The sequence below is a fragment of the Lontra canadensis genome, unplaced genomic scaffold (assembly GCF_010015895.1).
Source record: "Lontra canadensis isolate GAN:19392208 unplaced genomic scaffold, GSC_riverotter_1.0 scaffold94, whole genome shotgun sequence".
NCBI lineage: Eukaryota > Metazoa > Chordata > Mammalia > Carnivora > Mustelidae > Lontra > Lontra canadensis.
In genome coordinates, this window is record NW_022631088.1 from 28,364 (window position 1) to 42,253 (window position 13,890).

A 13,890-nucleotide genomic window follows, 5' to 3' on the forward strand; every position below is an offset into this window, starting at 1 on the left:
TTCTGAATAGATCCGTGATGTCCATCTGGTCCAGTGTGTCATTTAAGGCCTTTATTTCCTTGTTGATCTTTTGCTTGGATGATCTGTCCATTTCAGTGAGGGGAGTGTTAAAGTCCCCTACTATTATTGTATTATTGTTGATGTGCTTCTTTGATTTTGTTATTAATTGGTTTATATAGTTGGCTGCTCCCACGTTAGGGGCATAGATATTTAAAATTGTTAGATCTTCTTGTGGGACAGATCCTTTGAGTATGATATAGTGTCCTTCCTCATCTCTTATTATAGTCTTTGGCTTAAAATCTAATTGATCTAAGGATTGCCACTCCTGCTTTCTTCTGATGTCCATTAGCATGGTAAATTCTTTTCCACCCCCTCACTTTAAATCTGGAGGTGTCTTCGGGTTTAAAATGAGTTTCTTGTAGGCAACATATAGATGGGTTTTGGTTTTTTATCCATTCTGATACCCTGTGTCTTTTGATTGGGGCATTTAGTCCATTAACATTCAGGGTAACTATTGAGAGATATGAATTTAGTGCCATTGTATTGCCTGTAAGGTGACTGTTATTGTATATTGTCTCTGTTCCTTTCTGATCTACTACTTTTAGGGTCTCTCTTTGCTTAGAGGACCCCTTTCAATATTTCCTGTAGAGCTGGTTTGGTGTTTGCAAATTCTTTCAGTTTTTGTTTGTCCTGGAAGCTTTTAATCTCTCCTTCTATTTTCAATGATAGCCTAGCTGGATATAGTATTCTTGGCTGCATGTTTTTCTTGTTTAGTGCTCTGAATATATCATGCCAGCTCTTTCTGGCCTGCCAGGTCTCTGTGGATAAGTCTGCTGCTAATCTAATATTTTTACCATTGTATGTTACAGACTTCTTTTCCTGGGCTGCTTTCAGGATTTTCTCTTTGTCACTAAGACTTGTACATTTTACTATTAGGTGATGGGGTGTGGACCTATTCTTACTGATTTTGAGGGGGGTTCTCTGAACCGCCTGGATTTTGATGCTTGTTCCCTTTGCCATATTGGGGAAATTCTCTCCAATAATTCTCTACAATATACCTTCTGCTCCCCTCTCTCTTTCTTCTTCTTCTGGAAACCCAATTATTCTAATGTTGTTTTGTCTTATGGCATCACTTATCTCTCTAATTATCCACTCGTGGTCCAGTAGCTGTTTGTCCCTCTTTTGCTCAGCTTCTTTATTCTCTGTCATTTGGTCTTCTATATCGCTAATTCTTTCTTCTGCCTCATTTATCCTAGCAGTGAGAGCCTCCATTTTTTATTGCACCTCATTAATAGCTTTTTTTTATTTCAACTTGGTTAGATTTTAGTTCTTTTATTTCTCCAGCAAGGGCTTTTATATCTCCCGAGAGGGTTTCTCTAATATCTTCCATGCCTTTTTCCAGCCCGGCTAGAACCTTGAGAATCGTCATTCTGAACTCTAGATCTGACATATTACCAATGTCTGTATTGATTAGGTCCCTAGCCTTTGGTACTGCCTCTTGTTCTTTTTTTTTTTGTGGTGAATTTTTCTGCCTTGTCATTTTGTCCAGATAAGAGTATATGAAGGAGCAAGTAAAATATTAAAAGGGTGGCAACAACCTCAGGAAAATATGCTTTAACCAAATCAGAAGAGATCCCAAATCATGAGGGGGGAGAAAGGGGATAAAAAGAAGTTCAGAAAGAAAAAAAAAAGAAAATCAATTAAAAGAAGAAAACGAATAAAGAAAATATATAAAAAGGAAAAAATATATGTATTAGATAAACTAGTTAAAAAACGTTAAAAAAGAAAAGGGTAAAAGTTAAAAAAATTTAGCAGAAGAGAAAAAAAATTGAAAAAGAAAAAAAAATTAACTGCAAGGCTAAAGAATCATGGGGAGAAAGCCATGAGTTCTGTGCTTTGCTTTCTCCTCCACTACAATTCCGCTGCTCTCCTTGGTATTGAAACTGCACTCCTTGGTAGGTGAACTTGGTCCTGGCTGGATTTCTTGTTGATCTTCTGGGGGAGGGGCCTGTTGTAGTGATTCTCAAGTGTCTTTGCCCCAGGCGGAATTGCACCTCCTTTGCCCTTACCAGGGGCCGGGCTGAGTAGTCCGCTCGGGTTTGCTTTCGGGAGCTTTTGTTCCCTGAGCACTTTCCGTAGAGTTCCGGAGGACGGGAATGAAAATGGTGGCCGCCCAGTCTCCGGCCCGGAGGAGCCAAGAGCCCGGGGCCCCACTCCTCAGTGCACCCTCAGAGAACAGCGCCCAATTACTCCCGTCACCCTGGCCTCCAACCACGCTCCGAGCTGACCGAGCCTGCGACCGGTTCAAGGTAACCCTGAGTTTCGAGCTCACTCCTTGGCTCTGTCTCTGTAGCTGGCTTCCCCGTTCTAATACCTGTAAGCTCTGTGACACTCAGACACCCCCGATCCTTCTGTGACCTGCGGGACCTGAGGCCACACTGAGCCCACGTGGGCTTCACCCCAGTTAAGCCTCTGGAGCGATGTCCCTCAGCGGAACAGACTTTTAAAAGTCCTGATTTTGTGCTCCGTTGCTCCGCTGCTTGCCTGGAGCCGGCCCCTCCCCGCGCAGTCTATCTTCCCATCGCTTTGGATTCACTTCTCCGCCAGTCCTACCTTTCAGAAAGTGGTTGATTTTCTGTTTCTAGAATTGCTGTTCTTCTTCTCTTCGATCTCCCCCGTTGGATTTGTAGGTGTTTGCAATCTTTAGATAAGCTATCTAGCTGATCTCCCGCTACCTGAAGTAGTCTCAGCCTGCTACTTCTCTGCCATCTTGACTCCTCCCTCTGCAATCTCTGCTTTTTAAGTGAGTGAATGTTTAGATTATTTACATCTAATGTAGTTATTGATATGGTTGTATTTTTTTAAAATATTTTATTTGAGCGAGAATAATATTTTATTTATTTGAGGGTGGGGAGAGGGACAGAAAGAGAGGAAGAAGCAGGTTCCCCAATAAGCAAGGAGCCTGATGCAGGGCTGGATCCCAGCCTGAGCTGAAGGCAGTCACTTAACCAACTGAGCCACCCAGGCTCCCTGGTTGAGTTTGAAACTACCATCTTGCTTTTTTTTTTTTTTTTAAACTTACTTTTTTGTTGCTTATTCCACTTTTGCTGTTTTTCTTCTTTCTTTGTATTAAAGGCTATTTTCTGTTTTTATTCTATCTCCTTCTTTGCTTATGAATTACATCTAATAACTTATTACTTATTAGCTTTATTATTTTAGTAATGCTTTGGGTTTATACATCTTAACTTATCATAGTCTAAACTCTACTCTGTAAGTTCCCATATGGTACAAGAATCTTACAAAACGTACTTCCATTTCTCTTCTCTTGGTCTTTCTGCCATTACTGTCACATTTTCTGCTAAATGTGTTATAAATCCTGCAATCCTGTTGTTATTTTTGCTTGCAGATTTATACACATTTTGCAGAAAATTTTTACTCCAGTAAAAAGCTCACTAAAAATGAGAGTTTTCAGTATCACAACTCAATGTCTAAACTTAAAATAATTTTGTTAAATATCCATTGTGCTTATATTAAAAAAAAAAAAACCCTAAACACAATTAGCAAATACTTACAAATGAATCACAGTGATTATCCTACAGGTTTAAGCGAGTGGATTGTTTAAAAAAATTTTTAAAAAGCCTATAAAAGGAAAATCTATATTTCTAACTACCCTTAGCAGAAAACAAGTTCAGAATCAAAGAAACTAATGCTTCAGTTCAAATAGTGAGAAGTAGGAATGAGTAAACCCAAATCAAGAAGCAGAAATGAGGGGCGCCTGGGTGGCTCAGTGGGTTAAAGCCTCTGCCTTCGGCTCAGGTCATGAGGCTCAGTTCATGATCCCAGCATTCTGGGATCGAGCCCCACATCGGGATTTCTGCTCTGCAGGGAGCCTGCTTCCCCTCCTCTCTCTGCCTGTCTCTCTGCCTATTTGTGATCTCTGTCAAATAAATAAATAAAATCTTTAAAAAAAATGAATGGAAAACATGATAGGAAAAAAATTTAAAAAGAAGGAAAGAAGAAAAGTATGAAAACAAAACTACATGTCTGTTTCTAAAAGAACAAGATAGACAAACCTCTAAGAAGCATGATTTTAAAAAGAGAGGAAAAATAAATACTGATTGAATCTAGATATAATGTCAAAATTAACAGATTTTACAATGTTGAAAGGGTACTATGAAATATACATAATAGAGTGCATAAAATTATAGAAAGTAAGTTTAATTTCTCAAAATATATGAACAAGACTTGACAAAAAACTAAAAAATCAGTTAGACTACATTTTTAATGTATTAAAATGGAATTCCAAATCTTTGCTCCACACAGAAAAGAAAATTTGAAATTCAAAAAGCTATATGTTTTCATGAGCATGGAGAAACAAATGCCCCAGTATTGGTGGGGAAGTGAGTCCTGGAGCCATGGTTTTAGAAAACAGAGACACAGATTTTGCAGAATTACCTCACATGATTTGGCAGGTAGCAAGGCCTATATCCTTAGGGCAAGTCCAATAGGCTAGAGATTCAAGTAAGAGTTAATCCAAAGGCTGGAGACTCAGGCAGAATTTCTATAAGGCTGTCTGAAGGCATAATTCTTTCTTTTCTTTCTTCTTTGGGGATACTCAATCTTTTGCTCTTTAGTTGATTAAATGAAGCCTACCTATATCCACATTTGGAAGGATAATCTGCTTTACTTAAAATAATCTGATTTTATTTTACTTTATTGAAATACAGTTGACCCACAGTGGTATATCAACTTCAGGTGTATCACATAATGATTCAACAAGTCTCTATGTTCTGCAGTGCTCAGCACAAGTGTAGTCACCACCTGTCACCGTATAATACTATCACAATACCACTGACTATATTCCCTATACTGTACTTTTTGTTCCCTGGATGTATTCATGCCGTAACTTGAAGCCTGTACCTCCCATTCCCCTTCATACCTTTTGCCCACTGCTTACTCCCCTGTCCTTTGGCAACAGCAGTTTGTTCTTTGTATATATGGGTCTGTTTCTGCTTTTTGTTTGCTTATTCACTTTGTTTTAGATTTCACACATTCATCAAAGTATTTAGAGTTTGACTTATTTCACTTGGAATAATACCCTAGAGGTCCATCCATTTTGTCACAAATGGCAATATCTCTTTCTTTTTTATGGCCAAGTGGTAGTCCGTTGCTCATACATATATGCCAAATACTCTCTATCTTTTCATCTATGGATGGACACTTGGGTTGCATCCATATCTTGGCAATTGTAAATGATGCTACAATAAACATAGAGGTATATATGTCTTTTCAAATTACTGTTTTTGTTTTCTTTGGGTAAATATCCGGCAGTGGAATTACTAGGTTGTATGGTATTTCCATTTAAAAAAAAATTTTAAGGAACCTCCATACTGTTTTCCACAGTGATTGTACCAATTTACATTCCCACCACCTGTGTACAACAATTCCTTTTTCTCCACATCTTTACCAACACTTATCTTTTGTCTTTTTGATACTAGCTATTTTGAGAGGTGTGAGGTGACACCTTATTATAGTTTTGATTTGCATTTCCCTGATGATTAGTGATAATGAGCACCTTTTCATGTATCTGTTGGCCATCTGTATGTCTTATTTGGAGAAAGGTGGCTTTTTTTTTTTTCCATGTTGGATTGTTTAAGTCCTTTACATATTTTGGCTCTTAACCTTTTTTAAAAAATTGATTTAAATTCTAGTTAGTTAACATATAGTATAATATTTATTTCAGGAGTACAATTCATTGATTCATCAGTTACATCTTAGACCCATTGCTCAACACAGGTGCCCTCCTCAATACCCATCACCATTTAGTATTTTGTCTATTAACCTCATACTGCATATATCATTTGCAAGTATCCCGCCTCATTTAGTAGGTTGCCTTTTCATTGTATTGACGGTCTCCTTTACTGTGCAAAAGCTTTTTATTTTGCCATAGTCCCAATAGTTTTTTTGCTTTTGTTTCCCTTGCCCAAGGAGATCTATCTAAAATAAGTTGCCGAGGCCACTGCCAAAGAGATTGCTGCCTATGCTTTCCTCAAGGAGTTCTATGATTTCAGGTCTCACATTTAGGTTCTCAGAGCATTTTAAGCTTTTTGTGTATGGTGTAACAAAGTGCTTCAGTTTCATTTTGCATGGAGCTATCCAGTTTTCCCAACACCATTTTTTGAAGTGTCTTTTCCCCATTATATATTCTTACCTCCTTTGTCATAGATAAAGCCAATTGCTTTTAAATGTTAGTCACACCTAAAAAAAACCTTTGTAGCAAGGATTTACACTCATGTTTGACCAAACAATAGTTCACCATTGTCTATCCAAGTTGACACATAAAATTAACCATCACGTATGTCAAAAATGAATTACTATTTGACAGTCATAAGTAATGAGCTACATTTTAAAATGCAGTGATATCTCAAAATTATTATCAAAATAAATAAGAACTGAATGAGATGACTATTTAGGTAAGTGCAACACATGTACCCTAAAACACCATGCCCACGTAAATGCATACATGTACATGTACAGAACGGAGTAGCATAGAGTGTTCAAAATGAAGTGGAAGTCTCGGTGGGAATGTGCAAAGGTGATGAAGCACAAAAAGAAACAAAATGACATGAAACGTTAGAGGTGCCTTGCATAATGTGATGATAAGAGCCTCCATTCATTAGGGACTGAGGAGTATGATTAACTCAGTTCTGCACAAGTGACATGAGATTCAAGTGTACTGTCTTAATGCAATGCAGTAACAAGTTAAACTATTTTTTAAAGATTTTATTTATTTGTCAGAGAGAAAAAAAGAGACATTGCAAGCATGGGGAGAGGCAAGCAGAGGGAGAGGGAAAAACAGACTCCCCACTAAGTAGGGAGCCTGATGCAGGGCTTGATCCCAGGACCCTGGGATCATGACCTAAGCCAAAGGCAGATGCTTAACCAACTGAGCCACCCAGGCATCCCAGGTTAAACTATTTTTAAAGTTCATGTTAAATATTCTATGGCAACTTGAGATTAAAAGACATTTACTGAACCTGCTAAGTGTACCTACTAAAATCCTATGAAAAATGTCATTCTTCAGGGTTGAGATAAGCCATCACCTCTGTCATCACACAGGTAAGGAGGCACACAGAACTATGACAGAACAAGAAAAGAAATACAATGTATGGTGATTGAAAGTTAAAATCTCCTCATTATGCTCAGATGATAGATGAATGTCTACAAAGAAAAACATAGGGGAATGTACAGAAAAATATTTAGATAGACTGGAAGAGTTCAACAAGGTTGCTGAATTAAGTTTTTTTTAAGTAATCTCTATGCCCAACATGGGGCTTGAACTCAGGACTCTGAGATCAAGAACTACAAGGTCCACTAATGAGCCAGCCAGGCATCCTGTGAATATATGATGTAATATAAAATGCAATATATAAAACTAATTACATGCCTGTCAACAGACAATAACATATAATTTAAACAACGCAGCAAAAAGAAATCAGGTATGAATCCTGTAATGTATCTAACAAAAATATAAATGTTTTTCAGAGTAAAAATATGTATTTTATATTAAAGGGCCTTTCAAAAGACCAAAATAAATGGATTTATATCATACTAAATAGGAAGAATCAATATAATAAAACCGTCAATTGCTTCCATATTAATCGATTAACTGAATGCAAATTAATTAAAATCCTAAAAGTGTTTCTCTTGAGAAACTAATCCTAAAATCCATACAGAAGAATAAAAAGCCAAGCACATCCAGTGTGGTGGGGGGGAGGTCACAAAAGGCAGTGGGGTGGAGGATACTTAAAGTTCCAAAAAAAAGTATGATGCTGAATCTCTCGACTTACCACGTAGTCACATCAGTTTCCCAACGTTGGTACTATTGACATTTGGACCAGAGCATTCTCTGTTGTGAGGAACTGCTCTGTGCATTGTAGGATGTTTTGCAACGTCCTTGGCTTCTACTTCCGCAGTTGTGGCAATCAAAAATGCCTACAGACATTGCCAGATGTCCCCTTCTGGGAAAATTGCCCTGGTTGAGCACCACAGAGTTAAAATAATTAAAATCATTTGATATTGGCATAGGTATAAATAAATAGGCTCATTACAAAGAGGAAAGAAACAGGAATCAGATATACATGAAAATCTGGCGCATATAGAAGTGCTATTACAAATTGGAGGGGAAAGCTTCAACAGAGGATTTTATAATAATGAGCTCTTTATGGAAAATGATAAGCTGAATAGATCTCTTATAGCATACACAAAATAAATCTGATTAACAAACTAAGGGTGAAGATCTGAATGCAAAATTAATGTAGTATACAATGTTTTACCAGCATTTTCCTTTATATCAATCAATCCTAGAAAAACTACACACACATATATTCAAGGAGATATTTAAGAAGACATTTCTTGTGGCATAGTTTGTATTAGCAAAATCATGCAATGCAAACAATTTTATTCTCCCTCACTTTATTTTTTAATTTGATCGAATGCTATGTATCTGTTTAAATGAACATTTCTTCAAAGAAGACACACAAATGGCCAACAGACACAAGAAAAAAATGTTCAGCATCACTCAGGATCAGGGAAATAAGGATCAAAACCATAATGAGATGTCACCTCACACCAGTCAGAATGGATAGAACGAACAACTCAGGAAACAACAGATGTGGCAAGGTTGCAGAGAAAGGGGAAGCCTCTTACACTGCTGGTAGGAATAGCAAACTGTTGCCGCCACTCTGGAAAACAGTATGGAGGTTCCTTAGGAAGTTAAAAATAGAGCAACCCTACAACCCAGCCAATGCACTACTGGGTATTTATTGAAAGGATACAAACATAGTGATTCAAAGGGCTACCTGCACCCCCATGTTTATGGCAGCAATGTCCACAATAGCCAAACTATGGAAAAAGCCAAGATGTCCACTGACAGATGAATGGATGAAGAGTGGCATATATACACAATGGAATATACTCAGCCATGAAAAAAAGTAAAATCTTGCCATTTGTAACAATGAGGGTACAACTAGAGGATATTATGCTAAGCGAAATAAGTCAGAAAAAAAAAACAAATGCCGTATGATTCGATCATAAGCAGATGAATATAGGGGAAGGGAGGGAAAAATAAACTAAGATGAAAATAGAGTGGCTGGCAAACCATAAGACACCCTTAACTCTAGAAAACAAACTGAGTGTTGCTGGAGGGGAAGTAGGTGGGGGGATTGGGTAACTGGGTGATGGGAATTAAAGAGGACATTTCATGTAATGAGCATTGGATACCATATGCAATTGATGAATCACTAAATTCTATTCCTGAAACTAATAATACACTGTGTTAACTAAATTGATCTGAAATAAAGAATTTAAAAGGATTTTTTAAACAAATTTAAATAAATAAGTAAATAAATAAATAATCTGGATCTAAAACTATCAGCATAAGCAAACCTCCAGAAATACAATACCAAGAGAAGAAAACAAGTTGCAAAGCGATACTTACATAAGATAGCATATGTTTAAAAAGTGAAAACACTAAAAACAATAGTATATATTTCACAGTAGCCTACAAAGGGATTAAATAGATAGAAGCCCACGAGGAAAAATTTTATCTTTCTGAGCAGGAGAGGAGAAAAAATGTGAGATTTTAATTACAGATCTACTTAAATCTGTAATTTAAAAAAATGTTCTGAAGTCAATGTGGCATAATTTTAATTTTTTTAAAAGATTTTATTTATTTGACATAGAGAGAGATCACAAGCAGGCAGAGAGGCAGGCAGAGAGAGAGGGGGAAGCAGGCTCACTGCTGAGCAGTGAGCCTGATGTGAGGCTCAATCCCAGGACCCTGAGATCATGACCTGAGCCGAAGGCAGAGGCTTAACCCTGAGCCACCCAGGCGCCCCAATTTTAAAATTTGTTAATGTTTGAGGATCAAACATAAAAATATGTTTTTATATATTTCTATGTGTGGAAAATGTGTTCCTAATAAAAATATAAGGCATTCTTGGTTATGTCTGTGCCATTGATTGAAGATATTTTTATTGTCTAGAGATAAAATTAAATCTACCTATAAATATAAAAATGCAATTAACATGAATGGGTCACAGGCCAATGGCGACCTCCAATGCAGGCTATCTATTTGCATTCCTCCCCTATAAAAGTATCCTTGCATGAGAGACAGGGTACTCCCTGGTTTTCCCAGCAAAAGTTCCACATTCTCACATGGAGACCAGCTGAACAGACAGATGACCTCCTGCTCAGGACGTCATCATTACAACATACAGTCTCAAAGCCGCCTTCTGTTTTGTTTCATGGTTTTCCAGCAGGGAAGAATTAAAATTTAAGTTCTACAGGGACACCTGGGTAGCTTAGTTCAGCCTCCAACTCTTGATCTCAGCTCCCGTCATGATCTCAGGGTCATGGAATCGAGCCCTCCTGGAGCTTGCTTGAGATTCTCTCTTACCCTCTGGGCCCCCCTCACCCCTCTCTCTCCCTCTCTAAAAAAGAAAAGAAAGAAAAGAAAAATTCAAGTTCTGTATTACAGATAACTAACCGATGAGTCAACATGATTTTTCTTCCCTGTTTATTAATGAGCTCTCTCTCTCTCCTTCTCCCGCCTTCACTCCTTCCTTCTTTTACTCACCTCAACACATTTGTCTCTGTTCTCATTTGCTTGAACGTCCTTTCACCGGGCTTATCTTTTTCTTCCAAAGCCAAAATAACGATGCACATTATTCTTATCTGGGTCTCTCCTTACTTCTCTATTTCCAGAATAGATCTGGCCTAACCAGAGGATCATTGATTAGATGTTTACACAGCACACTGGATCTTTATTGCCCTGTTCATTTGTCTTATTCAGGGGAAATAAGATTAGGTCTACTTTAATTGTGTCATCTCTAATGATACACAAGAACTCTTTTAAAGTTTGGGACAAACCAGAGTGGATAATGTTTCAAAATATCTTTTTTAAATAATTCAATAATAGGCCTCCTACCTCTTTAACCTTTCTATGTTGAATTGAAAACAAAACAAAAAAAAAATAAAGCCCAGGGTATGATTTATCTTGTTCTCCACGTGGCCTGACTCTATATCTTCTTGGTTGGTAAGGAGATGCAGAACCAGGACTCGAGCGGATGTCTCCTTTCTGTGTCTGTTTGGATACCTCTTCCAAATCTCACATCCACTCAAGGCTTTGCCACTCTGATAACTTCTCTTTCCATATATCACTCGCCCACTCAGATCTATAAACTCTAGGCACTCCCTTTGCAGTGACAAGTATGAATTATCTGATTGAGGTGAATGAGGTGAACCCAATTCACCACTCCCTTTGGAAAAATAAGAGGTGCTTTATTTCCAACAGGTGCAGAGCAGATTGGAATTTGGTTTGACACAAGACACCGTCATTGTCATGACCTCTGGGAGAGGACTGATCGTCTACCCAGGGTTCAAGCTCCTTTCTCACTCACAAAAAGCAGCTCAAGAAAGTCCACACCACAGCACTACTGTGGGATTCCTGAAAAATCAGTCAGTATAAGGTCAGCTCTGTCACCATGGTGATCAAGGTAGCCTGAACCCAGCTTTCCTGGGGACTGCAGCAGAGGTAGTGGAATGATGGTGGCCATTCAGAAGCACCTGACGCCAGCCAGGTTGTGCGGTGGCCAGAAAAGCCGGGAAGTCAGGGTAACTCATCATTTGCTCCATTTCTCCCCATAAAACCCTAAACAATCCTGTAGTGATGTGTCAGAAGGTCCTTATTTGCAGTCATCTGATGATACCATTTTCTATTACAAATTGCAAATTCAATTCTCAAATTCAATTATCCTGGAGACAGCCAACCAATAAGCTCGGCAGTGTTTGAAAAGAAGAACAAGTAGTACACAGGTTTCTAAACACAGAGATAAATACAAAACTGTTCAGTATAAGCCCCAGCAAAATAAAAAATGGGCACTTCACAGCCCCGGACTGGGACTATAAAGGAGGAAAGGAGTTTTGGTGGTTGCACAGAAGACAGAATATTAATTTGTGTGTTTTCTGAATTCCAAATTAGCTTGATGAAGGACACTTCTTTTTTTTAAATGGCCACTGAAGCTTGGGAAACTGTATAATACAACTTCTAGAGATTCATAAAAGGTATTGACATATCTAAGATCCTAAAAATCCTTAACGAAATCTCTCTTTACTTTGTTTACTTAGCATTCCCCATATTTGTCCAAACATAAAACATTTTTTCATAGGAAGCCTTTTTGAGGGGCATCTGGATGGCTTAGTCAGTTAAGCATCTGCCTTCGGCTCAGGTCATGATCTCTGGGTCCTGGGATCGAGTCCCACATCTGGCTCCCTGCTCATCGGGGAGCCTGCTTCTCCCTCTGCCCCTCTCCTTGCTCTTTCTCTCTCTCTCTCAAATAAATAAATAAAATATTGAAGAAGAAGAAAAAGAAGAAGCAGTTGCTGCCATCTTTTTGCCAGTTGTCAGAACTTGTTTTCCCACACAGCTCACTTTGGGAAACAATGATGTAAAGAGATTTCAAATTATGGACGGCATCCCATGAAAGAATAAGACTCACATTTCAAGATACTGTCTTCCTATGAAAAGTCACAGACATTTACGAGACATGTTTGAGGCAGGCCTGTTTAGGACTTTGCTATTCAATATGTGGTTCTTGGAACAGCAACATTGGCATCACCACTGAGCCTGCTGGAAATGCAGAACTCTGGTCCTGCCCCAGAGCTGTGGAATCAGAATCTTGGAGCATGCGTAATGCGATCCTTCTGCACAAAAAGGGAGGAAGACTATTTTAGGAGACTCCTATTGTCTAAAGTAGATCCATTTCATGCTTTTCTGCATGCAAACTGGAAAATATGAACTAGAATTATATAATTGAGGTTAATGGCTTCTGTCTTTTAATATTTGAACACTGAAACAATTTTATAAGAGAGTAAAAATTATAGTAAGATAGGTAATAAGCCTGGGTGCCTGGGTGGCTCAGTGGGTTAAGCCTCTGCCTTCGGCTCAGGTCATGATCTCAAGGTCCTGGGATCGAGCCCCACATGGGGCTCTCTGCTCAGCGGGGAGCCTGCTTCCTTCTCTGTCTCTGCCTGCCTCTCTGCCTGCTTGTGATCTCTTTCTCTCTGTCAAATAAAGAAATAAAAATCTAAAAAAAATTTTTTTAAAAAGAAAAAGATACAAGGTAAGCCTTGAGAAGATGACCAGTTTGAATGAACACCTATGAGCACGGGATCTGGATCAGAATAACTGGGTCAGCCTGTAGAATGAAATCAGGAGAATGGCAGAACACACAAAACTGAAGCAAAACTAGAGCCCCCACCCGATTAGGACTTACAACAATTTTCTTGTGAGAAGGAGAAAGCATTTGGTCACCTACAAGGTCATATTGACACATTATATGCAGAATCCTCATTTCATTCATATTTTTTAAAGGAGGCAGGACGCCTCGGTGGCTCAGTTGTTAAGTGTCTGCCTTCGGCTCAGGTCATGATCCCAGGCTTCTGGGATCGAGTCCCACATCGGGCTCCATTAAAAAAAAAAAAAAAAAAAAGCACGTGTCAGGTTTTGAAATATTGCCATTGTTTGAAAATATCTATCTTAACATGTATTTTTTTACTCATTCACTGGTTTATTCATTTCACAAGTATTTTCCTTGGATTTAGCACCATCCTCAGAGCAGTAAGACATAAAGTTTCCCATGAGTGGGCACATAATCTTGTTTATTAGGTGGATTATAATTAATCCGCCATGTTGAAAGCTTGCACATTGCACGGTTAGAGCAAAGTGTTCCATAAATAGAAGACATACATGACAAATGTTAGGTACATACTAGAGTGTGATTAAGGATCTGGAAAAATCCCCATGTCATTATTTATCTGTATATTCTC

The 13,890-nt window shown here is 38.3% G+C and overlaps 1 long non-coding RNA gene across 2 annotated transcripts; it reads right to left on the bottom strand.

The window, feature by feature from the left end:
- Positions 1 to 7,783: 7,783 nt before the first annotated feature.
- Positions 7,784 to 13,411, bottom strand: LOC116854720. Of its 2 annotated transcripts, none has more exons than XR_004380211.1 (4): positions 13,338 to 13,411; positions 12,561 to 12,765; positions 10,640 to 10,779; positions 7,784 to 8,035 (listed from the first exon to the last, which is right to left on the bottom strand). It is a non-coding gene; the product is annotated as an uncharacterized LOC116854720 (long non-coding RNA). The 2 variants fall into 2 exon arrangements; XR_004380212.1 differs by having other exon boundaries at positions 13,323 to 13,375.
- Positions 13,412 to 13,890: the final 479 nt, after the last annotated feature.